General features: G+C 37.4%; 1 long non-coding RNA gene across 2 annotated transcripts in view; it reads right to left on the reverse strand.

Annotated features, from left to right (window-relative positions):
- Positions 1-293: 293 nt before the first annotated feature.
- The window catches only part of LOC127497879 (uncharacterized), a 35,241-nt gene continuing 11,663 nt past the window's right edge, over positions 294-23,871 (reverse strand). For both annotated transcript variants that reach the window (XR_007925684.1, XR_007925683.1), the window contains 3 exons: positions 17,564-17,624; positions 17,302-17,462; positions 294-719 (listed from right to left, as the gene is read on the reverse strand). This is a non-coding gene — a long non-coding RNA (uncharacterized LOC127497879). The remainder of the gene's footprint in view (positions 720-17,301; positions 17,463-17,563; positions 17,625-23,871) is intronic.

Raw genomic sequence — 23,871 nt, forward strand, 5'->3', positions numbered from 1 at the left:
CCACAGTCCCCATTGCTCCTGGCATTCGTGTACAATTGACCATATCTGGCAAAAGACCACAATAAAAGTATTGGCTATACCCAGAGCAGTCATAAATTCTGAGGAGGGAATTTTTACCTCTGCTATTTCACAGGGTCATTTCCCTGTGTGCGGGTTCATATTCAAATATTCATATTTACGAGCAGTCAATTCATGTTATGGCCTATTATGGCAACAGCCAGTAAGATGAGGTCTTATATCATTTCCATGTAAAAATAAAATAAAATAAATAAATCCACAAAAACTGGTTGTAATTGGTTGTTAATTATTTTTATTTACTAATTGTACTTCTGAGGTATTTCTGAAGACAGTTCTGTAGAACCACGTTGACTTCCACTGTCATTGTGATAAAAAATGTTAAATCATTTTTAAAAATCTTTTTTTTTGTGTGTATTCCACGGAATATGAAAGAGGTTTAGAATGACCATGATGACAATTTTCCTTTTTAGTTGAACTATCCCTTTGATACTAGAGGTGTAGTGTGTTAATCCTTAATAATTATAGACCTGGCTCAAAACCAACCAGTCTGATTGGATGAGCCAAGCAAAAATCGTTGATTCAAGCTCACTAATGTACAGGGAATGACATCACCCTTACGGCATAATCCACAGCGTTGTTGCTTATCCATCAGGTTCTACATGGGACCCAGGGTAGTCACCTGTGGCACACCTGAGGGGAGCCTGTTGAAGAGGTTAAGTGGCGTCAATTAAGAGAACAATTGGTTTAGTCACACAATTAAGAGCCTAAGTCTTACTGAATGCAAAAAAGACCCTGAAGGACCACAGCCAAAGATGTCAAGCATTCACTCAATCTGAACAGCCCACCCCCCTACAGACCAGTGGAATACCAGCTTGGGGGCTAAAGGAGCAGCACTGTCCCGCTGGGGGTGGATGGTTTGCACTGTGATTTAATGCTAATGAAACGGCCTTAGCTGTAACTTAACCTCCCTTCAACGAGGGCAATAAACAGTCTGTCTTTCAGCACCAGCTCATACGAAAGCATCATGGGAAAGACTGCCAAATCAACACCGGTGACACTGTTGACTGCCGTCCACTTATTGTGATTTTTTTTTCCCGTTTTTTTCTCAGGGATCCAAATGTCTAGCAGGCATCTGAAAGGAGAGGCTGAGAAGGGTATAGATTAGAAAGCTAATCGGTTCTTTACTGAACTTGCACAAAAGCCCATACTGAACGCTCTCTTAATCTTTTCAGATATATGTAGCTGCAAGTATACAGTTTGTTGAATTAATCGTCGGATCTGCTTATGGCGAGAAATCCCCATCACATGCAGAGGAGACCCTTGGGCTAACACTTATTGACATTCCACAAGACGCTCTGTAGTTCATGTAACATTACACAAGTCATATGCAACGTTTCGTTCATTTAGACAAGTGCCAATGTGCACTGAACATTTGTATAGCGTTGCAGGTGGAACTCATTAACATTTGGCTTGGTGGATTTCTGCACGGCCCAGAGAGGAAGGGGCCTGATATGAAATAATATCAACACGTACATAGATTTAAAGACACACTTTCATTGCTCTCCTAAGGGTCATACAGAGCCAAATGGGCTATTAATTGACCAGCGTGTGCACCGTTATTTCACAGTGGATGAACTTGGGCAAAAGCTTGTAATATTCATGGTGCCCTAAAGTGTGAAAAAGAGAAAGTTATTGGCCTTTTCTGACTGATTTTCTGTCGTTTGGAATGTACTTTATATTTTGAACAGATTTACTTGCCCTTGTTTCTATTTTGATTCTTGCATAATATTATTGTTGCGCAAGAAATGGCTGTTTATAATGGCCCTGCTGTATTAGTCCCACATCTGTATGTTCATGCCATAACTTAATCTAAATTATAACGCATTGTGTCTTTGCCAGCACATATGGGAATGAGATTAGCCAAATCTAGCAATTTATGTCTGTTTAGCATGTTCACAGCTCTTAATTAAAGGAATAGTTCACCTTAAATTGACAACTGGCCATTTACTCACTCTCGTCCATCCAATCCCATATGACTTCCTTTCTTCCATGCAACACAAAAGATGACTTATATGAAAGTGAATGAGGACTGGGACTGTTAAGCTTCAAAAAGGACACCCTAAAAGTATCATAAAAGTGGTCCACGTAGGTTGTGCTCAATATTCCAAGTATTTTAAAGCTAGATGATAGCTTGGTGTGACAAATAGTTTAATTTAAGTCATTATTCACTGATAATCTTCCATTAAGTAGACAGTTAACCGGACCATTGAGAAAGTGAGTTGAACCGAATCATGAACAAATCAGTCAGAGCGATTTCACAAACAAACAACAACAAAAAAGCTATACAGGTTCGAATTTGTCTCCTATTTGATGAAGTCTGCATCATTAGGGCCCAAGCACCCCTATTGTAATTGCTGAGTCAATTATTCTTCTTCTCCGAAATTAATCACAATTTTTAGGGCCTAAACATGCTCAAAAACTCATGAAACTTTGCACACACGTCAGAAGTAGTGAACATTTATGTCTGATATGGGTTTCTGAGTTAGGTGTGGCAAAATGGCTTGATAGCACCACCTACAAAATTTCAATTAAGCGACTTTCGCGCTACGTTTCACGTACAGGTATGAAATTCAGTAGACACATGTAACAGCCCAATACCTACAAAAAAGTCCATTGGTGCAAAATCTGTAAACCCAACAGGAAGTGAGATATTTTGAAATTTCCCTGTAAAATTTTTGTTTTCAGACATTGTACTTTAACAAACTCCTCCTAGAGCTTTAATCATATTTGGGCAGTCTAATCTAAAGGCCTTGGCGACGTTAAATTGTGAAGATCTTGAGTTTTCACTGAAGGGCGTGTCCGTGACGGCCTGACAAAGTTCGATGTTTCGCCATGAAACAGGAAGTTGTTGTAACTCGGGCATACAATGTCCAAACTGCCCCAAACTTCACAGGTTTTATTAGAGACCTGCCCTGAAGACATCTGCATGGCAATATTCAGTTACAGTCATAGCGCCACCTGTGAGCAACAGGAAATGACATGTTTTACACTGTGATTAACTCCTCATAGAGATTTAATGAGATCAACATAATATTTGGTCAGTCTAATCTTAAGGCCTTAGCAATATTAACTTGCGAAGATCTTAAATTTTCGTTGAAGGGCGTGTCCGTGGCGGCCTGACAAAGTCTGATGTTTCACTATGAAAGAGGAAGTTGTTGTAACTCAGGCATACAGTGTCCAACCTGCCCCAAACTTCACATGTTTGATAAGAGTCCTGGCATGAAGACATGTATCTGCCAATATTGAGTTAGTCATAGCGCCACCTGCTGGCAACAGGAAATGGCATGCTTTGCACTGTAATTCACTCCCAGAAACACATTTGTATATGCCATTAAGTACCAAACATACTAGAAACACGTTAAATCATGCAACACTTGGCTAAGTGCTAATGTATGTGATTAACGCCACAAAACAGGAAGTTGTTATAACTCAGGCATACAATGTCCAATCTGCTCCAAACTTCACGTTTGATAACAGTCCTGGCCTGAAGACATCTACATGGCAATATTCAGTTACAGTCAAAGTACCACCTGCTGGCAGCAGGAACTGTGGTGCACCAAAATGCCATATTTCTCCTCTATTTATCCGCTTAAATGAATATCACCCACTGTTTCCCTAAAGGCCACTGGGTGGTGGTGAGCCCAGGTGCGAGGGCCCTTTCATCGCAGCTTGCAGCTTTAATTAGTCATTATTTTCCTGTTTATTACTGTGAAGCTGCTTTAAAACAATATCTATTGTATAAAGCGCTAAATAAATAAAGGTGACTTGACTTCGAAATTACATATGGGCAAATAAATGATGACAAAAATTTCACTTTAAGGTGGACTGTACCTTTAAGTGAGTTTTTTTTTTTTTTTTTAGTTTTTTTTGTTATGTCTACCTCCCTTTGTTCCTGGTTCTGCTTTATGGCTCTCTTTCTCATTTATTTGCATATTCACAGGCACACACACGGATAAGTTCAAATATCCACTGGGATTTTTGCAATCCTACTTCCTCTAAAACATAACTGTCAATTGCAGAAGTCTGACACTCACATACGGTGTACAGGAAACACTACGCCTCTCCAAATGACCTGAAGTTTCTTCTAGGCTAATTATTTCCAGTTGTAATTGGAATAACAATCTTTTTAATAACCCAGCAGGATCAGAGCTCTCCTGTTTGTCTGACACGGCTCATATAAACACCCTCCACCTGGTTGAAATGGAGCCTTTGCATGGGGTATCAAAACATAAAAAAATCATGCTTGATGTGACATCGCTCGTGTTCATTCTGCAGACAGATTCATGTTGGATAGGGTTTCCCTCCCTCCTGCCTGACTAGCCTCGGCTGCCTGATTGACTGTGATGGGCTTTTTTACGCACCACACGTGTTGTTTCGATTCTTCGCCTGGGCTGCATCGTCAGTCTTTTCAACACTTTTTTTCCTCCATTTCTTTTTTTTTCTATTTGGCTCTGTGTGCAAGTACCTCCCTAAGGGTTTATAAGATAATCACATTTTTTTAAAAACGAAACCGCTAGCTTGTTTCTTAGGAAACTGTGTTGAGTAGTCTGTTGTCACATAACACTGCCTCTCTGTGGAAAAACCATGATTTGAATTAAGTTTGGGAGGTAATAATTTGTTACTGTGCCGAGTGGAACGGCTTCATGTTGCTTATTGAACTGTGCTTCTGTGACATCCGGAGCAGCTCCTTTTGTTCAACAAGAGAATCTCACCTGAGTCAAAACCACAAGCCAAAAGAGACCTTGTTAGTCTGGCTAGCTGCAGTATACTCGTTCCAAAACCGCTTTCCCTGCTGTCAAATATGCGTAAAGCTGAGTCTCTTATGATTCATAATAGTATCAGTGTACACATCCATACTGTTCTGCGGCTCGCTGCGGTGTCAGGTGACCTCTGAAGGAGCGCTGCCATGCAGCTGTGCTCTCGCATAACCGAACGGAGTGTGAGGCTGAACTTCAACACCAGACATGCATCCAAGTCCTTGTTTTGCAAGTCAGAGTCCAGTCTCTACTCCTAGCAATTCGCATCTTGTGTATTGGGTGTCGTGACATGATGGAAAACACTTGTTTTGAATTTCGATTGGCAGAGTTTACTCAAGGCTAGTCTAGTCTAGTCCCGTTCTGAATTTGAGTCTCCAAGCTAGCAAAAACAGTAAAATTGTAAAATATTATTGTAGTTTAAAAGAACTGTTTTCTATTTTAATATAATTTAAAATCTAATTCTGTGATGGCAAAGCTGAATTTTCAGCATCATTACTCCAAGTCTTCAGTGTCACATGATCCTTCAGAAATCATTTTAATATGCTGATTTGCTGCTCTAGAAACAATTATTATTACTAATGTTTAAAACAGTTGTGCTGCTTAATATTTTTGTGGAAACTGAGATACATTTTTTCAGTATAAATAGGAAGTTCAAACGAACAGCATTTAAGATCAATTTAAAGTGATAGTTCACCCAAAAATGGTGTATATTTTTTCAGACGAACACAATCAGAGATATATTTAAAAATATCCTTAGTCCTCCAAGGTTTATAATGGTTGTGAATGGGGGGGGGCACATTTTGAAGTCAAAAATAATTCATCCATCCATAAAAAAAAGTAATCCATTCGACTCCAGTGGGTTAATAAAGGCCTTCTGAAGCGAAGCCATGCATTTTTGCCAGAAAAATATCCATATTTAAAACTTTATAAATTCAAATAACTAGCTTCCGGCGGACAACCGTACACAAAATGCGCAAGTCGACTTGCGCCAAATGAGTAATCCTCTGACGTGATGTATGACGCAGGATGTAGGAGTATCGTAAGCTTAGACACCACTTGCGGTTCAAACAAATAGGGCTGTGCATCAAATTTTAGCTCCTCTTCTCTTATATCGTAATCCTCAGAAATTTATCTTTAAAAAATATTGTTTTAGACTTATAATCCATGACCGGTGATTTGTTTTGCTCTATCCTCTGCGTTTCCGTGTTCGTCATTACTTTGTGCGTCAGGTCAAAGGATACTCTTCTGCAGCAAATCGACTTGCTCATTCTGCGTACAGTCGTCCGCTGCAAGCTAGTTATTTGAATTTATAAAGTTTTAAATATGGATATTTTTTTTTACAAAAACGCATCACTTTGCTTCAGAAGGCATTTATTAACCCCTAGAGTCGTCTGGATTACTTTTTTTAATGGATGGATGCATTATTTTTTACTTCAAAATGCGGCCCCCCATTCACAACCATTATAAACCTTGCAGAACTACGGATATTTTTAAATATATCTCTGATTGTGTTTGTCTGAAAGAAGATAGTCATATACACCTAGGATGGCTTAAGGGTGATTAAATCATGGGATAATTTTCATTTTTGGCTGAACTATTCCTTTAATGCAACCTTACTGAATAAAGGTTATTCATTTCTTTTAAAAAAATTAATGACCCCAAACTTTTGAACAATATTAAATGTATATTTCAATTTGTGGTATTTATATTATATAAAGCACCATTTCATAAATCTGTGCAAAGAACAGTATTGGTACAAATTAAACAATTCTTATTGGCTTATCTGCTTAAGGAATAACATTAAAATTGTAATATTACTTTTAATAAGTAATATTATTTTTAAAAGAGCTGAATAACTATATGCCTGCTAAATATCAGTCTTTGATTATCTATTAGAATAAGTTTAATTCTATTTTTGGGTATATAATTTTCTATTTTCTATTATTTGAATAACAGATTTGTTATGATAAAATGGATCAATGATGACTGCTAATATTTGCCTCAGAAATCATAATCAATAATTAATAATTAAATAAGATTTGCTTGTTGTACGTAATGCATATCAACAGCATATTCAGAACATGCAAATTACTTATTTTCAGTCACATCATAGACTAATACAGGCTGTCTATAAAGAATTAAATAAATCAGAAAAAGTAGAGTCTGAGTCAAAAGTCAAAGTCGAGTCAACATTTTGGCTTGATCCTGTCATGAGTACACACACACACACACACACACACACACACACACACACATTGTGCGATAAGCAGTTGCATTGCCAGATCTATAGGGAGCAGTGTTTGCTCTCAACAGCCCCCACTCAGGTAAGATCCATATTGGTCCGGGTGACCACAACGGCCACATACTTTCCAGTCCACCACTTCAGCAACTCCCGCTCAATTACCATTCCTTTCCGTTCTCCCTTGCCCTAACACAGCCATAACAGCCACTACATAGGAGGACCCTCAAGTATTTAGAAACACCCAGCTTCAACTAGGCCAAGAGGCATTTGAAGGACACTAATGTAGGGGGCCTGAGCCCTAATATAAACAACATTTATCACATGAAAGTCCTGGTTGGCCCATTAGGCAGATTTGAAGAGCGGGCACTCCTGCCTCCGATCCTTAATGGAGCTGCTTTATTTAGCCAGGCTATTCTTTGCACCTAACACTCTCCATGCTTCCCACATGCCAATTTGGGCTTTTTGGTCATCTTATCTTGATCGTTCATCTCCAGCGATGTTTGTGTGTGTGAAATTTCTCTCTTTTAGTCATGAACATAGTATTCTTGAATTTAGAGATGTAATCCAATACAGATAATGTGAGTAAATATTTCCTTGGCGATAACAGGAAATACATTTTAATGTAGCTAAGTTTTATGATGGTCTTTAACATTTGTTAATCTTTAACTAGACTGTTCTCATGATGCATTATTTTGCTGTTCGAACAAGTGACATTTTTTGTAATTTTTCACATCTGTTTGACTCCGAAGTTAAAAGTTTCACCCAGGCAAGGCCTAATTGTTCCCAATTTCTGAAAACATTTCTGTTTGGAAATATGAACTTCTCCTTCAGAAAGTGTTGACATACAGTGTCACAAACTTTAAATTATCACTGAGGCTACAAAACTTTCTGTACTTGTCCTTCTGAGACTCTATTCCACTTAATGTTACGCTCTAACTATCCTGTGACATGACAGTCGACAGTGATCAGCTGAAGTTTCACAGCAGCTGTTTAAACACATAGTCCACTCGATTGTGAAATTGCAAAATTCTGTGAAATTTGTTATTGAGCATGTAATTTACAACTCCCAAGAGAATAGTTCTGGATGCAGGTCCAGATTTTACAAATTTATTAGTCCTGGATACATACAGGACAGTTAAAATCCTGCATACGGCCTCATCTATCTAATCTATCTGTACTATGAAAAAATTAACTTAAATCTGGACATTTATTTGTTATTATTACAGCTTATATCAGAAAGCGATTTGCAGAGTTGTCACCTTGAGAAGGCACTGGATTTCGTCAGGATGTCAACATTTTTCTTATTGTGATTCAGGCTGATAAGAGGACACACACACACACACACACACACACACACACATACAGAGACAGTCTGTGCCACTACGACAACCAAGAAACCAGTGTTAATCATACAGGAAACCTTGAGCTAATGAAGCTTTTGGCTTATTTTTATTTTTGCTTTATGCTGTTGAATGAAATAGTTTTACCTCAGCAGAGACATTCAGAAATAAAAAATAAAATAAAATAAAATAAAATAAAATAAATATAATATAATATAATATAATATAATATAATATAATATAATATAATATAATAAAAAAATAAAATATAATGAAATAATAATATATTATAATAAATAAATAAATAAAATAATTATAAAAAAAATAAAAAACAAAATAATAAAATAAAATACAATAAAATAATAATATATCACTAACCAGTTAACTTTCATTTACTCACTCTGGCATCATTATGATTTTCTTTCTTCTGTAGAAAACAAAAGAAAATATTTTTTCACTTTTTTAGTGATCATGCAATTACAATGAATGAGGACTGGAGCTTTCAAGCTCCAAAAAGGATGCAAAAGCGCCATACTGCATAATTTTCATAAAAGTTCTGTGTGTGACTATATTTTGTTTCACAAACAGACCAAAATTTAAATCATTATTTACTAATACATCAAGATCACTGACTGACTGAGTTCTGAACTCTAGAAATAGATCTGTGTTGTGAATTGAATCATGAAATTCATTGAAAATATCCCACTCAAAGGAACATTCTGTTCAGACATTGTTACTCATGTCATGAACTCTCATGAACACTTCAAAAAGAATTAGGGCTAAAAAAACGGTCACACAAAGCTATTGTTCAGTTTTAGAAGTCTTGGAATGTAGCGCACAAGTATGGACCATTTTTATTACATTTTGATAATGCTTTTTTGGTCCACAGAAGAAAGAAAGTCACATGTTTGGAACAATATGAGGATAAGTAAATTATGACTATTTTCATTTTTTCCTGAAATGCTTTAGTTGGACATTTGTCTAACGTTTTTTATAAATGTTTCTACTTGATTGATTTGTTGGTAGAAGAATGATAAAATGGAATCTTTCTTTTTACGTTCGCATAAATAACTAAGAACATTTTTTTAAAAACATTTAAATAACCAAATGTTTTGAATGTTCAGATAACATTCAGAAATAGCATTTTCATAAATTAATGAGAACATTAGCAAAATGTTCTTACGACATATTTTTGTTTGCTGGGTGCTTTAACCACCATCTATTTAACATCAGTCATTTTTCTTTATGTTCCGCTCTAAATGTTCTTGCTAAGGTAATTTATTTTCATGTTGTCTATTTTTCTTTCTGCTGTTTTCCACCATGTTTTTTCTGATACCTGCTTCCTGGCTCAGACTAACCGGGAGGAAATGCCTTGTGTTTGCCAATGAGTGACACAATTTTACATGGGATTTCCACAGTTCATCAAGTCATCTGGGTTAAAGCCTGCAGTACCATTCTGTGACCCCTTCCCTGGTCAGTCACATCAGGGATTAAAGGTGAACAAGAGGGCAAATCGGCTATCAAGTCAGAAACACTGACCGTCAACTCTGTACTGTTTCTGTTCTCTCCTCCGTGCACAAACACTCTCACACAGACACACACACGGGCACAAACGTATACACAATCCACCCTCTTAGCACGGGGTCACGGCCCACCACAAGCAAAAGAATGAGCAAGGATACATAACTTCAAAAGCCATTACCACTCTAAAATCAGCTTATTGCGTTACGGTGACTTGCTCTTGCTAAAATACACATGGACAGAAACACAACAAATTAAATCTCCTTTAAGTAGGAAGAAAAAAAAGTTGGGGGGATTGAGGCTAGTTATCACAATGTTTACTCCAGTGAATATTTCTCAGGTTAAGTTGAGTTTTGGAGGTAATTTTGCTGGTAGGTAACTTGCCCTGAACAGACATTTATGAAAAATACTTGCCTGAATATATGCAGTTTTATTGTGTTCACTACACTCCTGGGCAAAAAAAAAAATTGAAACAAGGCCAAGATGGCTAAACACTAAGCTTTTAATTGTCTTAACCACAAATTATTGGTCAGGAAATTAACAAAATTTAAACAAATGAACTACTTAAATAGGCATTGCCGTCTCAGAAAAACATCAAAGACAGAAGTTTTTGGCAGAATATGGGAAGTTGTGTGTGGAGTGATGAATCACAATGAAACATGAGTCGCATGGTGATGCTCCAGAGCGGTGTCTTCAAAAATCTGCTGAGAAATCTAATAATAAATGCATTTCTACCACAGTGAAGCATGGAGGAAGAGGTGTCATTGTTAGCTGCTGGTACTGGTGAGCTACTTCACTGTGAAAAGTCATTTAATGCTTTAGAGTACAGGAGAATATTACAGAATGGCTTGCTTCCACAAATGAAAAGTTGTTATCTAAAGAGGAATGATCAAATGTTATTTTTCCAGGATTGTTACAAGACAATGCCGCTGCCCAAATTGCAAAGACAGTCAAGAAGCGACTTGAGAACAAGTCTGTCAGGCTCATATTTTGGCCAGGTCAGAGTCCAGATTTGAACCAAATAGTGAATATTTGGTCTCACATTAAACTCAAACAAACAGGGAGACATTTTTCAACTACTCATGAACTGTCTGAAGCCATTAACATTGAGTGGAACAACACTGACTCTTCTTCTTTTAAAAAGCTATCTACAATTTGAGGAAGGCTATTCTGTGCTAAGTTACTTTATCTACAGCATTTGTGCAATTCTTGCTAATTTCCTGACCAGTGATTTGTGATTAAAATGGTTAAGACCATTGAAAGACCACTACATATTTTGCCATTTTTGGTTTGGCTCATTTTTTTTTTTTTAAATTAATTAGTTTATTAGCCCAGCAGTGTAGTTTACTAGAAGAAAAAATATGACAGTGGGATTTTAGCTTTTAGAGAAATGTTCCCCTATTTCTAAAAATAAAAATAACACAAATAATTGGCTAAATCAATAACGTTAAATCATTCAATAAGGCTAAATCCATTCAACTATTTACAAACTGGAATGGCAAAGATGGCAGTGTTTTGTTTTAAAATTGCCCCCAAAACGTGAGTCCACCAGCAGGCCTTTCAATACAACCTCAATACAAAATATCCTTGACCTCTCACCTGTCTACACTAGAGAAAAAAGACTGACAGAACTTTTTCTTTATTAGGAAGATAAGTTCAGCTGGTGTCTTTGAAGTCCACCAGTACGAGATGAATGTGCACGCTTAACATTACTTGCATTTTCAATTTTAGTATGAAAGGTGCTCCTATTTACTGTTCATATAAAATATGGTCTTTTAAACTGGGTAATAAAACAAGTTTTATGGTAGCATTACCCAAACCCCCACAGGGAGAATGCTGCATTTGCTTTCTAAATTAAGCTTGCTGGAGATTTGGTGCAGGTTTGCTGACTCAGAATAATATACCAAGATAAACCTGGCCTATCGGGGGTCAGGTTGACCTGAATTAGTGCAAATTAAATTCATGACACAGAGTTGTTGTTTTTTTGTTTTTTTTACTGTAGATCTTGATCTACAGTAGATCGATCTGTGCTGTAAATAAATAAAAACACTCATAGCCCTACATACATTTAAAAAATCTATCAAAAGATAAATTAAATGTCTATCGGGGTCAGGTTGACCTGGATTAGTGTAAATTAAATTCATAAACGTGAAGGTTTTTTTTTTTAAAGATCTTGATATACAGTATATTGATCTGTGCTGTAAATATAATATAAAAATAATTTGATATAAAAATAAATAGACAAACGCTCATAACATGTAGTATATATATGAACATTTTATCTTAAAAAACAAACAAAAAAAAAATTAAAAATTTAAAAAATCTATATATGAAGAGTTCCATTGCAAAAGCCTCTAAGTGCCATCTGAAATTTTCTTCTAAAATGATAATTTTTTATCAGACTCCTATGTTTGTGTTCAGTTATTTCACTTTGACGGCAATGAAAAGGACCATTAAAGTGAAATTACTGAACCTAAACATAGGAGCCTGATAAAAAATTATCATTTTAGAAGAAAATTTCAGATGGCACTTAGAGGCTTTTGCATCTTAAGTCTTCATATATATACACATCTATTTATCTATAGATACCTATACATACATCTATATATCTTTCTATGTATGTATGTATATATGCATGTATATATATATGTGTGTGTGTGTGTGTGTGTGTGTGGTTCAGGTATACCTTACGTTACGGGGACAAAACATCCACACAAAGATGGCAATATCCGACATCCTTGTGGGGACATTTTTGGTCTCCATGAGGAAAACAGCTTATAAATCATACTGAGTGATGTTTTTTTGAAAATGTAAAAAAGTTTTCTGTGGGGGGTAGGTTTAGGGGATAAAATATACAGTATAAAAATCATTAAGTCTATGGAAAGTCTCCATAAAACATGGAAACCCAACATGTGTGTGTATTTCAAAAATTTAAAAAAATGCTTTTTTAATGAAGCAGCAACCAATATCTCTGTAAAATGGTGCTTGATATCTCTGCAATTGCCCTCTTAGCTTCTAAATCTGCCATGGGCAACAATTGATGATACCATAGGCAACATTTAATGATGGCAACTTTAAGACTTAATGGTTTTAACCTCTAGCTAGCAGTGCACTGAAGAGAGAAAGTGAGCCACATGCTTTGAGAGCATGCTAGTTGGATTAGTGACCATTAGAGTCAAACCCCCCCCACAAGCACCACAGAGCGGCTGTGGTACACTGACCTAATCAAGCTTTAGGTCACTCGCTCAGATCAGTTCCAGAGCGAGCGACAGAGAAAAGAGAGAGAGAGAGTTTGTGTACGCGAGAGAGAGGGAGGCTAATCCTTTATCTCTTTGTGTAATAAGTTGTAAGACATGACCCTATAAACCAATCTCTCCTCCTAAACATCTTTTCTTCTCTTGAGACCTTTCTGACATCCAGCGATTGTTAGTAAACACTAATGAACCACTAACCCCAACAGAGTGCTTCCTCTCGACCTAATCCAAGCTTGCACAACGACCCCCCCACACACACAAACCCCCCAAACTCCCTCCTCCTGTACGGAGATGGGGCGCTCTGATAAGCCGCGCTGGAATTCCTGTCTGGGTGTTCTTGTGAGAGACCTGGGTGGCAACGAGGAGCCGATAGAAATCACTCAGCACTGGACTCAATAGTCACCCCACGTGGTCTCCTTTACCTCATCCACTCTTTTCTTTTATTGCATCCCTCTGATTCCACAGGGTTCAGATGGAATATAGGAAACTGAACTTTTCACCCAGAGTACAAAAACATGTACTCTGCACAAACATGTCACTGGGTTCACTGTGTCTTATTCTCATTAATATTTGAGTGAGATTAACTTTACAGCATGAAAAATGCAAGCTCACAAAATCCTATTTCTTAGAAACATTACAAGGATTATCTAAAGGTCATATTTACTCACAACACAACGTGTTATTGTTACAGTATGAATGAGAACATGGCTAAATGCACTATAGTCTCCCACACACCCAAACAAGAACTCAAATGCATCTTTTCCATAGCACTTTAATCCTTTTAAGACTCGTGTTGCAAGCATGTTGGATTTCAGAGGATGATATAAACAAACCATGCTGACAAAAATCCTGTCTTTGCCAGAGAAGGCTAATAGAGCATTTTCCTCAAATAGTAAAGAATAATAGAGCAAAAGACTATGAAAGCCTGTTTTTGCCTCAGAGTTTAAAAAACGCAATTATGACTTTAAAACTACCAATTGCAACTTTATTTCTCACAATGATGACTTCAAAGCTTAGAATTGTGACTTTGTGAAATTAATTACTGAACAAAAAAGACCAAAAAGTCACTATTGTGAGATTTAAAGTCATAACTGGAAGATAAAAATTTCAATTGCAGCTTTTTTCATAATTTCGTAATTTGTTTCACAAGACATGATTGTATAAGATGGCAAGAACAATAACTATAAAGATAACCATAACGATAACTATATTAGCATCCACATCAACGAACACTCTGTAGTTTTGTCATCTGCTGCTTTAAATGCTCAAGCTCTTTAGAGCAAGATGGATTCTGATTGGCTGTCAGAGTTTTTATCGTTCATCAGCTAAAAAAAAAATGTTGTGAAAGCGATTCCAATGATAATCGTTTCTCTGCCATTATCGTTATAGTTGTGGTGTGGACTCTGCTATTCTTTTATATTTACAACGATTTTTAGAACTATGTATTTAGCATTATCATTATAGCTATCGTCCTTGGTGTGAACAGCCCTTTAAAGAGGACCTATTATGCAAAATTCACTTTTGCATGGTGTTTGGACATAAATGTCTGTTGGCAGTGTGTGTACACAACCACTCTATAGTGATAAAAATCCACCCACTCCTTTTTTTTAATCCCCATAAATCATAAGCAGTGTCTCTCAACGACCTGTTTTCAGCCATAGAGACAGAGCGACACGCATCATAATCTGAAAACCACGCCCACCGGGGGAAAAAACAATCCAACCGTCTCCATTGACTTTGTATTGCGTGAGGCTGCCTCCTTGTCATTTCTGACTTATAACAAAAAACAGAACAATGTCTAAAAGCTGCTATATGACAAGGTGTACAGAAAGCAAGCTAAAAAAAAACCAGAACCAAAAACCCAGAAGTTTTTATAAGCTGTCGACCCAAAAAACGAGCGTTTAAGGACTAAAAAGTGGATACAGGCGATTGAGACAGAGCGTGACATGTCATATTACTATGAGAACTACGCCCACTGGAGGGTTATGTAATCAGCGACAGGAAATATAATATATAAAACTGACATTTGGATATTTGACTTAACAGTGACTAATGTTTACTGCACACGTAGGCTTACTGAGGCATACTGAGTGCCAGGATCCCAAAATTTACCCATTCTTCCTGCTGATGCTTCACGTCTTATTGCCTTTATCCACTTTTGTCTCCTTAAAGGCTGGCTTTTACGGTTTGGTAGCTTATAAAAACTTAGTTCTGGGTTTTTTAGCTTGTTTTCTGTACACCTTGTCACACAGCAGCTTTAAGGCATTGTTCTGTTTTTTGTTATAAGTCAGAAATGACAAGGAGGCAGCCTCACGCAATACAAAGTCAATGGAGACAGTTGGATTGTTTTCCCCCCCGGTGTGGGCGTGGCCTAAATGCGCTCTGTCTTTAAGGTGCTAAGGTGACGTCACATTAGCCACAGGCCCCGCCCACAACCACTGACTGACAGTCCTGCGTTACCATAGTTTCCACCCTCAGCGAGCTGTACACTGTCCGCCATTTTCTCCGCGCTCGAGCAGCTGTAGCGACAACAATGTCTGGTAAGTAACTGAGATGTTTTGTTGTTGGATGTAAGAGTGAACATAACAGTCTTCATTTACCTACATCTGAGTTGCTGAAAGCAGTGGATTAGTTTTATTTTTGAAGAGAATGCGCCACAGATCTAATATACACATTCGACTTCTGTAACGTTGCCTGCTATTTACATTTACAGACATAACTGACTGTGTTTATGTGAACTGTGTGTGTTTTTGACAGAACCTTGTGTGTATCTGACAGTTTAAACAAAACAAAAAATGTGAAAGAGAAGTTACTCACGAGACTTGACATCTGACAGCCAGCTGTCTGTGTGCGTGTGCTTCAGATAAGTGCGCTCAGAAAACGATCCATTGATTAGATGTTTAAACTGATATAGCTTTGAAACGCATGGAAATAATTAACTTTAATGATGAAAGAAGAACTATGCTATCTGTGAGAGTGATCGCGATATAGATGATACTCAAAACCAAGCAGATGTCTTGTTAATATTTGGCAGAGAATCCGATTGAGGCAGGAACTGTGATCGTAAAGAGGGGGCGGGGCACAGCAGCTCATTTGCATTTAAAGGCACACGCATGAAAACAGCCTGTTCTTGACTGTAGTCAGAAATGGGTATTTACAACATGGATTTATAAATGATCTGTGAGGTATTTTAAGCTGAAACTTCACAGACATATTCTGGGGACACTAAAAATGGGCATAATAGGTCCCTTTTAAAGTGATATTAAGAATATATAGTTCACAAATTGCGAATTTATATTTCATAATGTGACTTTAAATCTCTTAATGTGAGATTTAGTCACATTGTAAAACATAAATTCACAATTAGAAAAACAGACAAATCTTAAAATGTGAAATCTTACAGTTGGGACTTTGTGAAACAAATTATGAAATTATAATGAAATTAAGTTTGAAAGTTGCATTGTGAAATATAATTCTGTCATGACATATGTCTGAGTGTTTGGCATGGTAATGGATATGACAATGTTGATATGTTTGGTCTTGGTGGAATAGAACTGCAACACTGCTGCTGCTGTTATTGCTGCTGCAGAGAAAGTATGGGATTTGCTACTGCCAATACATACATGACACACTGCTGTGAGCAAGTAAGACATGATGTACAATATTGCATACATGAATTACCCGTAGCAGATACAGGTGGAGCTGGGGAAGGTGAAGGGTTTCTGAAAGTGCACTGCAACTGCTACAGCAAATGCAAACCAAGTATTTAAATGCTGAGTAGCAAGCTCATTAGCTACTGATACAGCAGGAACCAATCAGCTGTGCCCTATAGAGAATGATGCAATTGCAAGCAGATTGAGTTAAGGACCTATCAGCCTGCGCCATCTAGAGTTTCATGACAGAACTTTGTATTTTCGTAAATAAAAAAATAATGTGACTAAAATGTGATTTTGTATTATCACAACACGACTTTAAACCTTGCAATTGAGACATTGTTTCAACTTAATTTCTCATAATTGAATCTTAAATCTCACAACTGCGGCCTCATATCTCACAATGTGATTTTATTTCTTATCTTAAACATTATCTCACTACCATTATCTCATTACCTTTTTTTTGTGTTTTTACACACAGAATGGGATTCCACAAGAGGGAAGTTCATTTTCACTGTGGTCTGTGTGGCCACATGGCCAGTGTGCCCCAGGAGAAGTTAATTATGAAGTGGGACCTTGACTGGTTGACAGCTCTCTTTGTTCAGCTCCTAGTCAAACTTTTGAGCAGCCAGAGACAAATGCCATTTATGAGTACTTCACTTTCTTTTATAAACAAAATGCAATCTTATATTTAGTTAGGAAAAGAAACTGATACAACCTCTGGGCATTTGCGGCACACACATCCCCCTGTGTCAGATTCCGTGATTCAGGCACTCTGCCTGAAAAAAAGGGAACAAAAATTTATATATTTATTTATTCTGTGCATCACTGCGCTGTTGCATCTTTAGCAGGTTATCAGGATACACCAAATAATCTAGAGGTTTTTCTTAGTGTGTTTATTAATATATATATATTTTATTTCAAATGTTTATAATTGCATACAGATGTCAGTGTGATCATGAACTGGAGAGTTTATTCCAGTCACAACTGTGTATACAAAAATATGAATTATGAAAACATGTGTTAAATGTTTGACTTCATGTAAGTCTGGCTAGGCCAACATTTTAATGGTTATAAATGTCAGCGTAACCCAACCTCGTTCATTCCCTGCAAGCTTATTCTACAGGGTACAGCGTGAATGAATCGCATGAATCAAATGAGTATTACGACCATAGTAAATACATTATATCAGTAGATGACTCCAATATAAATCATAACATGCCACAATAATGAACCATATAGGAGAGACTGGGGCTAGTTGTCACACAAGGAAGTTAACTCAGTATAAGGTTTTGAGGCAAAAGTTCAAATACACAAATGCATTTCTCCAGCAGTGATTTTGTATTGGATGGATGGATGGATGGATGGATGTAACATTCATTTTGTCTATTTTCATTGAGAATATGTTCATAGACTTTGTGTATAAATGCTATCACAAAAGGTCAATTCTTATTAAGCTTTTTTTGTTGATAAATCTGTAATGTATCTATACAAAATTTGACTTTTGAAAAAAAACTTGACCCTAAGAAATATTTACAGTCAAAAATGTGACAACTTGCCTCAGTGTTCATGAGCCTAAGGATTCAGTCTTCCATTCACCACCAAGGCTTTGCCTCTGACAGAAACTGCACATATCCCATAATGTCATGTGCCTCTGCTATATGTTGTGAAGCAGATGACAGTTTTAATGAAGTGGCACAAACCGCAGCTGTGTCCGCCAGCTCATAATCAAGTGGCCTGTGAACCTTTTGGGTTCTCTTTCCACTCTTGCGTTCCTGCATTGGGCTTGTGCGACGGGGCCAAGGCGGCTGGAGGAGGGCATGACACCTGGAGGCCTCACACGTGTGGGGAGAAAGTGTGAAACCGGTGCGGTGCGCTGGTCAAATAAAAAACCTTCATGATTACGCCAATGGTTACAAGTGCGCACGCAATTAACTGGGTCCACTCCCCTACGCAGAGGGATTGTAAAAGAAGCACAACGGAGAAGGAGAACTCTTTAATTACGCTCACAATAATATGAATGAACGTAATCTCAATGAAAATGTACTAAATCACAGAGGCGGTCTTTGTAGGCGCAATGCGAACATTACTGATATGCTTTGTGTGTATTTTATAAGCCCAGATTGGGTCAAGCTTTAGAAACATGACATTCATTTTTAAGTGTATTTAAGCATGAGAGAGGTACGATTCTGTGGTGTTTAAAGTGCCAAAGAAATGGATAGTAACAGTTGTCACTTTGTGTGCTTGTTTTATAAGTGGTAAAAGGCCTATTCGCACCCATTCAGGAATCAGAAAATACACAGCATGACTTAAGAACAAAACTATGCAAATGTAAGATTTACATTTACATCAGATTTGGTGTTGCTGAATAATTTGTGTACAACCCGAATTCCGGAAATGTTGGGACGTTTTTTAAATTTGAATAAAATGAAAACTAAAAGACTTTCTAATCACATAAGCCAATATTTTATACACAATAGAACATAGATAGCATAAGAAATGTTTAAACTGAGAAACTTTACAATTCTATGCACAAATTGAGCTCATTTCAAATTTGATGCCTGCTACAGGTCTCAAAATAGTTGGGACAGGGGCATGTTTACCATGGTGTAGCATCTCCTCTTCTTTTCAAAACAGTTTGAAGACGTCTGGGCATCGAGGTTATGAGTTTCTGGTGTTTTGGTGTTTGGTCCCATTTTTGAAATTCACTTCTGGACCATGTTCACATACGGCTTCCTTTTTGGATGATAGTGTTTTAGTTGGCATCTGCAGATGGCACGGTGGATTGCGTTTACCGACAGTGGTTTCTGGAAGTATTCTTGGGCCCATTTAGTAATGTCATTGACACAATCATGCCGATGAGTGATGCAGTGTCGTCTGAGGGCCCGAAGACCACGGGCGTCCAATAAAGGTCCCTTATGCACAGAGATTTCTCCAGCTTCTCTGAATCTTTTGATACTGTTATGCACTGTAGATGATGAGATTTGCAAGACTTTGCAATTTGACATTGAGGAACATTGTTTTTAAAGTATTCCACAATCTTTTTACGCACTCTTTCACAGCTCTGCCTCTCTAAGACATCCCTTTTATAGCTAATAATGTTACAGACCTGATATCAATTAACTTAATTAGTTGCTAGATGTTCTCCCAGCTGAATCTTTTCAAAATTTCTTGCTTTTTCAGCCATTTGTTGCCCCCGTGCCAACTTTTTTGAGACCTGTAGCAGGCATCAAATTTGAAATGAGCTCATTTAGTGGATAAAAGTGTAAAATTTCTCCATTTAAACATTTGTTATTTTATCTATGTTCTATTGTGAATAAAATATTGGCTCATGTGATTTGAAAGTCTTTTAGTTTTCATTTTATTCAAATTTAAAAAAACGTCTCAACATTTCCGGAATTCGGGTTGTAGTACTTTTGTGAGGTTTAGGTCCAATGGACTTGGTCCAATTGTCTTTAATTAACCACTTGTTAAAACCTTTTAAACCTGTCGGACAGATGGATGGATGGATGGATGTTCACCCAAAAATAAAATTTATCCTATGATCTTCTCTCAGATGAACACAATCCGAGTTATATTACATGATATTCTCGCTCTTCCGAGGTTTATAATGGTAGTGAAGGGGGCGTTATATGTTGAAGCCCAAAAACGTGCATCCATCCATCATAAAAGTAATCCACATGGCTCCAGGGTGAAGTGATGGGTTTTTGTAAGAAAAATGCGTACGGCCGTCTGCCGGAAGCTAGTTATTAGAGTTAATATAGTTTTAAATATGGATATTTTTCTTACAAAAACCCATCACTTCACTTTAGAAACCCTTTATTAACCCCTCTGGAGTCGTATGAATTATTTTTATGATGGATGGATGCACTTTTTTTTGGCTTCAAAATCTCACGCCTGCTTCACTGCTATTATAAAGCTTGGAAGCGCCAGGATATATTTTAATATAACTCCGATTGTGTGTTGTGCTTGAGGGTGAGTAAATTATGGGATAATTTTCATTTTTGGGTGAACTATCCCTTTAAATAAAGCATATGTTTCATTCAGGTCTGCAGAACAACTTGTGGTTAGAGTCCTCAGTCAGTAGCTGCTCTGTATGAGAAAAAATGTATCAGCCAAAACCACATGTACAACAAATCTAATACGGGTTACAAAAATACGCAGTTCTGATGTCATGAACATCAATTACCACAACACTTCAGTGCTGGAAGGGCATGCGCTGGAAAAATTGGTGCCATGATGATTTAATTGGCAAGAACTTGGCCGCTTTTGCCCGCACCCACCCAGTTCCTGCAGGTGTCTCAGAGGAGGCCTCCCAAACAAATTACAGTAGGTCAAACCATTACTTCTGACGCTGAGGCAAAAACTCACAAGGCTGGGTCAGCGGAGGTTTCTGTGTGACCTTTGAGTGAGAGGTCAGGCCACTTACGCCAGTTTTACACTATTATGTCATCAAATTACGAAGCTTAAACCGTTTCCAATGCCACAGTCACATACAATACACACATACACACACTAAAAAACATACTCATACAGTGCCCTCGTCTTCAAGCTGGTCCATCATTATGAGTACCATACGCTGAATCATGCCAATGCGTGTGTCTGTCTGTCAACATTAACATGTGTGTCAGTCAGCATGTGTGTGAGCATGTCAGAAGTAGTATTTGGCAACAGAGCCTGTGTTTGATAATGAAGTCATCAGTTTAAGTAAACTCCAGATGGTTTGGTTAGAGAATAGAGCTGTGCCATCTGCAATACATTCAGCTTCTTGGTCTCTCCCCTCCTCTAGTTTGGCACGGTTGCCGGTGAAGTGCTCATAGTCTTAATGCCATTACTGAAAGGTTTCAGAAGTCACAGCCAAGCAACTTTCTCATTTCACAATTACCTGTGCTCTCTTAAAGGGATAGTTCATACAAAAATGAAAATTGTGTCACCATATTCATAACCTCATGATATTCCAAACCTGTATGTCTGTCTTTATTTAGTGGAACACAAATGGTTTTTGGAAGAATATCCTGGCTATGCTTTTCAATATAATGAAAGTGAATGAGAAAAAAAGAATCATAAAATAGTCCATTCGACTCGTTCTTCTTCTGAAACCATATGATACTTTTGTGTGAGAAATGGACTTGAAAAGAAAGTTCACAAAAGTTCTTGAGAGAACTAACAGATTCATGACCAAATTTTTCCTTTGAGTCATATCTTTTCAAATGAATCATTTGATTCAGTTCACAAACCAATCTGAAAGACTTAATCGTTACTCACTGTAAATCTTTCCCTCCAGTGCCTTGATCATGGTGTCAGTGAATCAAATCCAAGAACCAGATTAGCATGATTTGTGAATTCAGTTTTGTGAACTGATTTATTGAAAGATTAATTTGTGAATTTGTTCACAAATCAAGAACTTTTGTCTGTTCCTCAAACCAAGTATGGTTTAGTGCAGAAGACTTAGGGGCAGAAATCATTTAGGCTACTTTTACAAAATTTATGATACTTGTATGAAGCTTTATCATCCTTTTTGAAGCCTCTAAGCTCCTACTCATTGTTTTTGCATGAAAAAGAGAACTCCTAAAACTCTCAAAACTCCTATTTTTTGTGTTCCACAGGAGAAAGAAAGCATTCAGATTTGGTGCAACATGAGTAATCCTTTAAGTTTTAACTTAACCTTTCTGGCTATACGGTTTTCAAGTTTTAGACTATGAAATTATATGATCTACTTTCAATCATGACAGAACTAATGATTGTAATGTAAGCCAATATGTATCCCAAGCGTCTTTAAAATTAGTTACATTTGTGTGCATTTTGCAGAAAATGTATCTGGCAAACCAAACCAACGTCAAATATTCTGGACATTATACATGACTCATGTCCTTTATTTAAGTCTGCTTTTTTCACCTTTCATCGTCCGCCAGGTGAAAATAAGTCTGATCGCTTAGAAAGGTAATCGCACGCCTCTCCTCGATAAACGATTTGACGTATCATTCATTTCTATAGCACAAATGACACAGGACGAATTATGGTCGCATCACTAATAATAATAGTGATTCTTGCCTTAGCAAACACCACTAATAAAGCACTTCCTTATCGACTAATCAAAACACCATTTCCTTGTCGCCTAATCAATGCATCCCTTGTGAAATGCATGGGCTGAGGTTTATATCCGTTTCCTGAGCATTCCTCCAGACCTCATTCCTTTAATAGATCCAAGCATGGAGGTGCGTTAAAACAATCCGCCGGTGACAAAGAACAACACTTGAAAAATAGCATGTATCCACTCTCGCTAATGCACAGCTCAAACCCATTTGGGGAGGTCCTTCATCTTATTTAAAACATGTAAATGAAAAATCAGTTCAGCTGCAAGCCCCCTGAAGAAAAACAGCCCCCATCCTCTTCAGTGGTGCTGTAATTACCATCACAGCTGGCAGTTCCCATTACGCCATCTCGGCCAGCTAAGAGAATGGCACAGGCCTCACCACCATTCCACACTCCACAAGCAACACCTGTACATTGTAAAGGAGAAGAGTTTGGAGGAGCACACACACATAATCTATCTCCCTCTCTTATTTCCTTACGCTACATTTCTCACCTCTCAATCTCTGTCCATCACATTTCTCACTTTTTTTTTTTTTGCACTATATTCTTCTAGCCTCAGACAAACTATGAACTGATGCACACTATATTGCACACAAAAATAGCTGGTTGAAATCACCAGTTCAATCAAGTTCAAGACATTTCAAATCTTCCAAAACCACATGATCATTTTGTGTGAGAATTAAGCAGATTCATGATCAAATCTTTCCTTTGAGTCAGATCTTTTCTTTGTTGTAACAAAGACTTAATCGTGATTCACTGTAAATCTTTCCTTCCAGTGACCATTTTGTTTTTTGTTTCTTGCATGGAAAGGCCAGCTCTCAAAACAACATTTTTTTGTGTTGCACACAACAATAGCTGCAATCACCAGTTATTATTCCACTTTGTTACTGTGAAAAAACTTAGTATTAGGAGGTGTGCCTGCATGGACAGAGA

Source organism: Ctenopharyngodon idella, chromosome 16, assembly GCF_019924925.1.
Source record: "Ctenopharyngodon idella isolate HZGC_01 chromosome 16, HZGC01, whole genome shotgun sequence".
Classification (NCBI taxonomy): domain Eukaryota; kingdom Metazoa; phylum Chordata; class Actinopteri; order Cypriniformes; family Xenocyprididae; genus Ctenopharyngodon; species Ctenopharyngodon idella.